Below are 10,826 nucleotides of genomic sequence, written 5' to 3'. Positions count from 1 at the left end.
ACACACACACACACACACACACACACACACACACACACACACGGAGGGAAGAGATTTTCTATACACACAGAGCCGGGTTGGTGAAGTGTGCATGGTGAAGCAGGAGCATCCACGTTTTCATCATAGATAGCTCATTATAAAATACGCACAATACAGTACACGCACCAGCGAAATGTAAGTGTTGTTAGGAACGGTCTGAAAGGCCGTGCATGAACTCTTCACAAATGCTAAGCACACGATAAGCAATAGATGTCAGCTGTCCTATTGTTTCCTCATTGTGCGGAATAGCACTCAAGTACATCTTTGTTGAGCTGGCTTGATGGTTAATGCCTTTCAGGAGGGATGAAATGTGTGTGCCAGGCAGTCTCATTTTATGCCAAAGGTATATTCTTGAAAATGTCTCATAATTCAAAACTGACATAATTTGAGATTAATTTTGCCATTGTAACAAACAGAAGGTAATTGGAGTGATTCCTCAAGGTGCTTAAATCTGTAATAGCTATAGCTTAGGGGGTTGATTCTGTGGCCATGTCACCTCCATTCTTTCCACTTTATTTGACTTGTCATATGAGACAAGGCTGCAAACTGGAAGTGTAGCTGCATTAGAGAGGCTTTCTGTTGCCTCAGAATCATCTTCAGTAACTCGCATATTACCCTGCCCTTACTTAATAGCATACCGCGGACACTGTTTAGCTTCATCAGCGTTCATCAAACTTAAATTCTTTTCAAAGTTACCGCCTTCTACCCTGAACACTTCCACTACAAGAAAGTGACTACTTCAATTTTGTAAAGTAAAAGTAAAGTTATAGTAAAACTAAATGCAGAAGTAGTGTTCTGTTGAACCATTCACAGGGTCTGTTATTTGTAAGTGACAGATTAAGTACTTCATGTTGATAAAGATAGTAGGCTTAGCCCATGCCAGCAATAAAATAACTTTTAACCTACTCTACAGCTTCAAAATAACATAATGACGGAACATGTTTAAAAACCTGACTGAGAGTTCATTTTGGATTTCATATGTAGTTATACGTGCAATGTGTACATTTGAATATATCACTAAGTATTTTATTTAACTAAGTCATGCATATATGTTTAGATTCAACACCCCGCCATAGTATCCCCTCCAATTCCTGTCATCACTTGTCCCATTTTTCTCTACCATCTTTATGTATCCATCTCTTTTTATATTTAATACTTACTGAGTCTATTTAGTGCTGTGTATGTGCATTGGTGTGGGACCTCTACTGGATCATGGGTAACCCGGGGCCCAAATCCCTGAAGAAAACTAATGCCCCCTCTCCCAATAGCTAGCTATCAATGGTCAATGGATGTCAATGGTTCCTCATGTAGGAATGGGAGAAGGGTTCATTTTATCCTACTCAGTATGTTTTTTTATAATAATAAGCAGGTGTATTAGTCAAGTTCTTGTTACAACAATAAGGCAGCTAAGGTTTGTTTAGCTTGTCATTTTGAAGGTGCCTTTTCCAGATCAGATGCCTCCATTGCTTCAGACCTCTACTGAGAGAAACAAATAGCAATGATGGGAAGGTTTATGACAAAACTAACCATATATATCATATCCAAGGAGAGAGAGGGATGGGAGGATACTGGCTGGGGTACCACAGTTTCCTTTGCAGACATACATTCAGTGACGTGATAACTTCCCACAGGATCTGACTGTTTACATACTCGTAGTATTTGTCATTATTGCCCTCTTGGGGACCAATACTTTGCGTATGGACATATGAAGGGAACTCATATAAATCCAGCAGTGACCACATTCTAATAGTTTACCATGCCCAATTAGTAGGTGTAGCTACAGAAGCCTACCACACATATGATCTCAGGTGCCTGCAATCACTGCTGATAACATCCCCAAATGTAGCCTGCTATGATTATAGTGTAGTATTTATATTTTATACTTATTTTATTTTTTTCATAAAGGATTATTTTATATTTATAGATGGGACTGCTGTCATAGCTATGTCCCGAACGTAGTTCTCACTCTACAAGGGTTCTTCATCTGTGAATCTTCATAGAGGAAAGTTAGTTGAAAGGCTCTGCTCTGTGGCTGCTGTGCCCAACTGTCAGTGAGACTCCTTTATGTATTCCTCTTTGCACATGAAGCTTTAAGGACTTTGCTGAATATGACTTCCACACTCAGAAATGATGGCATTTCCCATAATGTGTCCTTTTATTGCTTCAAAATCTTCAAATTGTGTTGCCTAAGCAGTTTATTAAGAAGCAATGGCTGATCATCACAAGCACGCTTTCCTGTAGGAGATGGGAACAAACAAGGAGACCCATAACCAGCCATTTTTCAGAGAGGGAGAGACCTTGGAACAATTATCCCTAAATGGGATATCTTCGTCAAATCCCTCCCCTCAGACTGGATCAGGGAATCCCATGAAGAGGAGACTGAAAGATTTGAAGACACAGAGGGAACAGAGGACACCAAGTAAACAAGGCCCTCTAATTCAACATGATCAAAGTTCATATGAACTCACAGAGACAGAAGCTGGAGGCTCACAGCTTTGAATGAGTCTGCCCCACGGCCTTTGAACATGTAGTAGAGCTTCAGGTTTGGTGGTTTTTATGGGAGTCTTAGGAGTGTGAGTTGGTGGGTCTCTGGTTATTTTGCCTTTTCATGGGCTCTTTTCTTTTGCTTTGTTTATTTGGTTGATCTCTGATGTGATAGTTATTGCTTTTACTGTATTTTATTTTGTCATATTTTATTATTGATATCTCCAGAAGCTGAACTTTTCTAATGAGAGAAGGGGAGTCTTTCTGCATGGGAGGGGGATGGAGCAGGAAATGAGAAGAGAAAAAAGGAGAGAAAACCACAATCAGGATATATTAAGTGATAAAAGACTCATCTATTTTTTTAAATTTATTTTAATTTATATATTCACTTCACATCCCAATCATCGGCCCCTCCTTTCTCTCCTCCCTGTCTTTCCCACCCACTTTCTTTCCCCTATCTCCCTTCCCCTTGTCCTCAGGAAAGGGGAACACCCCTCACCAACCCACCCCATCACAACAAATTCCATCATGACTGATCTCCTCCTCATCCACAGAATCCAAGCAAGGCAGCCCAGTTAGGGCAAAGTGATCAAAAGCTAGCAACAGAGCCTATGCTGTAGACAGCACCTGCTCAACATACTAGGGCACCCACATGAAGATCAAATTGCCCATTGGTTACACATGTCTATGGGCCTAGGTCCAGTCCAAGGATGCTCCTTGGTTGGTGCTTCTGTCTCTGCAAGCTCCCATGGATCAAGGTTAATTGACTCTGTTGGTGTTTTTGCAGTGTTCTTGTCTCCTCCTAGTCCTCCTATCCTTCCCTCCCACTCTTCCACAGGACTCTCAGAGCTCTGTTGGAATCTTAGCGGTGAGTCTAGGCATCTGATTGGATCAGCTGCTGTGGGAGCCTCTGAGAGAACCCTTAAGTTAGGCTCCTGTCTGTAAACATAGCAGAGTATCATTAATGATGTCAGCAGTTGACTCTCTCCCATGGGGTGGGTCTCATGTTTGACCAAGCTTTGGTTGGTCATTCCCTCTGTCTCTACTCTATCATTGTCTCTCTACATCTTATAGGTTGGGTAAATTTTGGTTCAAAGGTTTTTGTAGGTGGATTGGTGTTTCCCTCCCACCAAAATGGTTCCCACCTGGCTAGAAGGTTACCTTCTCAGTCTCGTCTCCCTCATTCTAGGAGGTTTAGCTATAGATATCCTCATATTCTCCCTTAGCCTATCCTCTTGCAGGTAGGTCTCCAGCTAGTCTCAGTGATACCCCTTTGGTTTCTTTTTTCTCCATGTCCTCAAATCTCCTCTTCCCATTCTTCCCGCATATGATCCATTCTTCTAATTTCCTTTCCTGTACTCTCTCTTATCCAGTTCTCTATGTCCTCTTCCCCTGTCTATTCTATTTCTCCGTATAACTGAGGTTCAAGGAGGGCCTCTTTGCCCTTTGTTAAGTAACAAGACTCTATTTTCAATAAAATGGGTGGGGTAATAAATGGCTAGGCCATACTTAAATTGACATGAGATGTCACATGATTACTCAGAGTCTTTAACAAAGTTGGACTAATGATCAGGCTTCAACCCGACCTACAAGCTCTAGAATATTTCAACAGTGTTGACAAATGTCTTTCTTAAGTGATGTTGCCTAAAATTTATACTTGGGCGATTTTTAAATTCCCTGAATATGAGAGTCCTACTCTTGGCCTTCTCTTGCTTGGATATTATGTCTCTTTGAGTACTCTATCAGCCCAGGTCTCTCAGAGAGTCCCCTCTGACCTGCACAAGACTGTAATCTTGACTCTCTCCAACCTTATTCAACATGAACAATTTTACAGATTTCTTTGCCCTGCCTGAGTTTTAATTTCTCTTTTCCAAGTGGTTGCTAAAACATTTATTTTGATAAAAAAGAATCTCCCAAAGTATATCACCAAGACCACAAATCTTACAAAGATGTTATATTTAAAAAAGAAAAAAAAAACATGAAAGCCTTCCATTGCTTTGATATCAACTTTCCTCTCTGGAACTAAGAATTGCCATTCTCATCTTGGAAGTTCTGAGTGAAGTGGGAGCCTTCTTAACTTTGCTTATCTGAGTATTTCTCTTGGCACCATCCATCATTACTACTCAGAGACACCAGAAAGTGTCTAAGATCCTGGCCAGACAGATGTAGAGAGATAGAATATGAGAGCTGGCTTGTATGTAATGGGTAATACATGATTGTCATTATCTTCAGCCCCATAATAACAATTATCAGATGAATGCTCAAGTGTTATTGTTTGTGCCACACAAACAATATTTATATTTATATAAGACAGGTACCTTATATCCTTATACACTAGGTTTTATCTTCTTAATTGTCTGGTCAGTACTGAAGGACCATTTCAACAGCTACTAAAATGCAAGCATTGTCTTTATTGTTCACCCTTTATATTATGCCTCTTATTTTATTTTTGTTATCTTAATTGTTTAAAGACGGCTCTGTGTTTTTACTGGCTGGCTGCCAGCATTCTGGCATGGACATGTTTTGTTTTTTTTTTTTTTTTAATTTTGTTTATTGTTTCACTTGGGGGGGGCAGGATCCACATGCATTAAAAAAAATGTTTTTCTGAAGATGGCATTGTTTCACTTTTCAAGAACAGATTCAACTTGAGCATCTATTTCTCCTGGGCCTGTCTTTTCGGATTACTTTCTGGGAGAATCCTCATCACTTTGTACCCAAACAGTAGACTGCTTCCTACCAAATTAGAACACAAACCACATTTTCCACAGGATCACACAGTGATTTCCAAAATCTGGGCTTGTACACATCTGGGGTATGACGACAGTACCCCCGAGTATGAATGGTACTAGCATCTACATGCATGATCTTGATTCTTTTATACCTCATTTTCCATTTTTCTTTTTGTTCTACATTCTTGCAGAAATCTCTTTCCCCTTTTTTCCACTTTTCCTAATAAACACACAGACACACACACACACACACAAACACAAACACGCGGAGCCAAGTCACACAGAGGCCAAGTCACACAGAGGCCAAGGGGGAAAAAGTGAAAGGTCATCTCCACAATGGGTTTTCTAGGATTATTTAGATGTAATGAATAAAATTGCAAATTCTATTGAGGCTTTTAGAACTAATGAAAATTATCAATGTGTTACACAGCTGCATCTCAGTTTTGTTTGTCTGAGCCTGGAACAGAATAGATTTTATAAATAGAACTTAAATGTGACCACAGAGCATGCATACTAATCAGTTCATTTTAAGACATTGTTTTGCAGTACTTTTAAGATACGCACATGCTGGGAGAATTCCTTGTCAGAGCAACAATGTGGCGCAATTTCTTCCCAAAGTTGCTAATGGAAATACTTTTTTTTTTCTCCCTGCTCTCTCCTATTTTTCTGTTTTCTTTTAAAGACAAAACATCTATCATTGTCCGTCTTTTCTTTTAGTTAAATGTTAAAGTGTGAGGGGGCTTACACTGGGGGAAGGCTGTGATCCTCAGATTTATATCGAAAGTGTGGCTCATTTGTGAGAAAGCACCCATTAATTTGGGGAGGTCAGAATGAAAGCAATCAGCGTACCTCCGTCACCCCATGCTGAGGCATATCATCTTGACCTGTGCTTTCTGCTTCTGTGAGTGTGTGGGGTGAGTTCCCTTGGCTCTAACAAGGCTAGAGGGAGGTGTGACGGTGAGGTGAGGGGTCCCCCACTGGAAAGTATTCTCTCTGAGCCACTAATTTCCTCTGAGCAGGCAATCATATCTGAATAGTTGGCATATGTGGGTAAGTCCACTCCTTTTTGACAGCAGCCCCCCTGTGAGGAAGCATTGTTTCACTTGTTTGAAGGTGGAATTCCCAGGGATGGGTTTTGATGTGGGATGAAGAGCGGAGCCCAGAAAGGTGAAATCCACACACTCTTTTAGAAGAGGAAAGGGGACTAAAATGAAAGCCTCTCTTCCCCACTCATTAGCAGGAATGAATGTGAAATCCTTAACACTCAAAGGTATTTTAAAAGGCCAAGTATGGCCTGTGTTACAGTGAGACTCAGCCACTCTCCACAGGGCCTCCTGGAGGCCTTTAGAAGATGGAGGCACCAATGACAACAGGGAACCCTGCTAAAATCTTGAAGAATAATTTATATGACGGGAAGGTGGACTGGAAGTGACCTGGGAAATTAAAACACACAGAAACGTGAACCAAAACAATCTTACGCAGTCTCTAACCACTCATTAACCCATCAACAAATAGAAAGAAATCAACTATCAAATTTCTGTCTGGATCAGCCCATCAAACAATTATTTTATGTTCACAACTCAATATGATGAATGACGAACTATGAGTTCACCAGGCTCTGCTCTGAACCCACTGAATTTTCCCAGGGAGTAGAGGTTACTGAGCTTGGAGGTTAAAGCCAGCCCATGAGCTCCTTTTCTATAGTTGCATAACACAGAAGACTTTTTATTTTTTATCTTTATACAGTTTTGGAAGAGGATCAGAAAGATACTGGAATAGGGGGGAGGGATTGAAGAATATAAGGATAGGAAAGGAAAGACAGTGCATTGCCACCCCAAAAATCTAAAGAATTTTCTTCCGGTCCTGTACCAGAGTATGCTACCCCTTCACTATTAAATACTAAAGATAGCCTGAAAAAACACATTTTTCCTAAATAATTCTCCTTGGCATTCACACATACAAGATATTAGAATCCATACAAAGCAGCAAGGCATAACTATCTTCTTCCTAGGCTTATTCTTTGGGGGGATGAGAGGTACCTGGAGCTCACTACACCTGGGATTAGGTGATCTGTAAATCCTGTTTTACTCTCAAAGTGCAGCTCCTTGCAAGAGTGGATAAATTGATCACAAATGTACCTGGTTTTATTGTAGCCAGCTAGCATGGTTTGCCATATTTTTGACTGCTTGGAATGAGGGGAAAGTGTTAAGGAAACAACAGCACAAGTAGTAGTAGGTGCCTTGCATTATAGTAAGAAGGAATAATAACTACGAATGAGTACTGTCTACTAAAGCAGAATCTCTTTCTCCTGAGATGCTTTCATTGTCGTGGGTAGATTAAGATTACACTTACATTTTAAAGAAAATTAAAAAAAAAAAAAAGCAGCACATTCAGGCCTTGCTTGATTAAAGAGAACATCCTTGGTATGGTACAATTCAAAGAGTGTCAAGGCTAATTTTGGATGCCATTTGACATAACTAGAAAGTAGGAGGGATGGCCTTCTTCAGACTCACTTATAACATGGCTGTGGGCTGTTCTTCTTCCTGGATAGTTAGTTGATGAAGGAGCGTTCAGCCCAGTTTGAGCAGTGTCATTCCTGAGAACATTGTTGTGGGTTATGTAAGAGTCTAGGTGAACAAACCATAAAACCAACCCAGTCAGCCATACTCTGGCACAGTGCCTGATTTAGTTTGTGCCTCCAGGTTTCTACCCTGAGTTTTTTCCTATCATGAGTTTTTGTTTGTTTGTTTGTTTGTTTTTTCTACCTTGACTCCTTCTGACTTTCAACTGTAACCTATAAAACAAACAAGCTCTGTCCCTCAAAAACTTGGTTTTGGTCAGTGTTCTATGCCAGCCACAAAGAAGCAGAAATGACAACTACAATTAAACACAGACTCGAAAGAGAAAATGCTGCTAATTACTTTGTCTGGATTATACACTGTGTAACTCTAGCTCTCTAGGTTAAAAACATTGATTTAGTACCTGTTCAATCACCTCGTGACTTCTTTTAAGCTTCCAGTATTTCTGACCTGTAAATTATTATCGGCCCCAGAATAAGGTTCAGATATTTGAAAAGAAATAGAAGAGATGTTGCCTGGATTCCTAGTTGCAATCCAACTGGGTGCCTAGTGAGAGGCAGTGTGCATGTCAGAGAGGCTGTCATTCATTCCATGCAGACCCAGAAAAGGTTGGGGTGCTCGAGGAGGGATGGTGAGGAGCCTATGTAGCCTTTCCTACATTCCCCATTTTGCCCATACATGTTAATCTCTGAGTTTAATGTAACTGCTGAAAGCTTGCAGACCGTGGAGGTGGTGAAATCCACCTCTGTCTTTCAGTTATTCTCACTTCGTCCTGGCTAGTTTTATGACAAAAACCCAGAGTCATCTTAAAGAAGGGAATGTCAAGGGAATCAAAATGTCTCCATAAATCCAGTTGTAAGGCTTTTTTTTTTTTTTTTTTTTTTTTTGACTGATTGTTGAGTAAACTTCCAACCCATAGTGGGCAGTGCTATCCCTGGCTGGGTAGTCCTGGGTTCTATCAGAAAGCAGGCTGAACTAAGACATGGAATCAAAGTAGGAAGCTGCACCCCTCCATGGCTTCTGCATCATCTCCTGCCTCCAGGGATCCTGGCCCTGTTTGAGTTCCTGTCCTGACTTCCTTCGATGAACAACAGGGGTAGAAAAGTGTGAGCCAAATAAACCATTGCCTCCCCAAGCTTCTTTGGTCATGGTGCTTCATCACAGCAATAGTAACCCCAATTAAGACACGCTTCGTGTTCAAACTTTTGAGATCTCAATCCATTTTTCTATATGGAAGCTTACCCATTTCACTGCTCTGCCCTGCCATTCCTCCTCCTGGTATGTTTTTAAGGAACATCAACTTGATCCACAGTTAGTGCAAAGGCACCGGGTCCCTAACCCTGCTAAAGATTTCTCACATGAGCTCCCTCCTTTTACAGTCTCTCTGGGTCCACTTCTGCTAATGTGGCAGGCTCTATGTTTCTGTAATATGCCAGGCCTGCCTCACTTAAAGCATAGATCCTCCTGTGTTTTAATTTGGGGGCTTACTTGTCAGCCTTTCTCACAAGGATGTGAGCTCCTAAGTGTGTGACTGTATCTTTCTCTGTCCAATAATGCTCAAAGTTAGCACAGCTTCGGCACCAAGCAGATTAGCAATAATTGCAGAGTTTGATACATGATCCCCTTTTCATGGCCGTTTAAAGAGGCGAGAGGACTGGGTGTAGCCAGCCCGGCAAAACCATGGCTATTTGTAAAGATGCTGTGAATACCATCTCAGGGAAACCTTGAAGCTACCTGTAAACCACTTTTAGAGGCGACACAATTAGTTGAAGTACACAATGTTGTGAAAAGCGGATCTGAGCTTTGATCCTTGGCAAGTATGCCTGCATCCCTCATCTTCTGTTGCTCTAGGCAAACTCTGTAGGCTCTTCCTTCTTTGCCAGTCACGGCAGCCAGTAGTAGGTATTGAGAAATAAAGCCTTTAAATTAATTAACAGTAGTGGCTCCTCCCTTGTGAAACAAAATTAAGGGTTTTAAAAAAGCTTTATAAGGTATCCAGTTCAGTTGCTCTTCCACCCTTCTCTACATGAGGCTACAGTCCTCCCCTCCTCCATAGGATGCAGCCTCACCCCACCAACAAACCTGTTTGTAAGCAAACCTGACTCCAAGCAAACCTGCTGACAACTTGACCTTGGGCCTTGCCACCTCCGAAGCTGTGAGAAATAGGTTATTGTCTTTGTAAATTACTAGCTCTGTTATATTCTGCTTTTGCAGAACAAAGGAGACCCAAGGAAATTACTGTAGACCTGCAAACAGTCTACAGTAGCATGTAGGAAAGTTATACTTGTGAGATAGAGAGCATTAGCTCCTAACTGTTCCAATGATGTAATTTGCAGGGCAGATCTTTGGATGAGTTTGGGAGTACTTGGATCTGTCAGCTCAATGAGCCCCTAAATAATAGAACACACCTCACTCAGAGGAGATTCGACGGATAGCACAGTTACTTTAAAACAGCCACCTTCTTAAAAAAGAGTTGGTTCAGGTTATTGTTGGCAAGTCAGTGTCAGTGTCTGTATTTTAACCAGCTTTGTAGTGACGTATTGAAATACCTGAGCATGCTAACTTAGAATGCAAACCAGTTTCTTCCACTCCGAATGTTGGCCTATCAAGGAGATGATGCTGGTACTGTTTCTCAGCTGCATCCTAACGTTTTCAAAAGCAGTGGTGGACCTTTGGGGAAAAAAGCAAATGATTATGCTTTAAAGAAGGAACACAGGGAGGAGATGGGTTGGGGCCAAAATCAGCCTTTTATTCCAACCCTGTTGAAAGAACTGAGAGTCCACCGCTAGCATCCCAAGGATCTGCCACTAGGCTCTATCTCCTATATTTTCAACAACACCTTCCAATACTACATCCTGGACATCAAAACCTTAATTATAGTACATCCTCAAGAGGCAAACTATAGCAGAGCTACAAACACTCACTGACAATACTTTATTTTGCAGTTTTATTCCCGTCAAACTAAGAATAAATCTTTATTATGAGAGTACAGACA

The sequence above is a fragment of the Psammomys obesus genome, unplaced genomic scaffold (assembly GCF_907164565.1).
Source record: "Psammomys obesus unplaced genomic scaffold, mPsaObe1.curated_primary_1811, whole genome shotgun sequence".
In the NCBI taxonomy this organism is placed as follows: domain Eukaryota; kingdom Metazoa; phylum Chordata; class Mammalia; order Rodentia; family Muridae; genus Psammomys; species Psammomys obesus.
Note: the sequence above shows the minus strand (reverse complement) of the source record.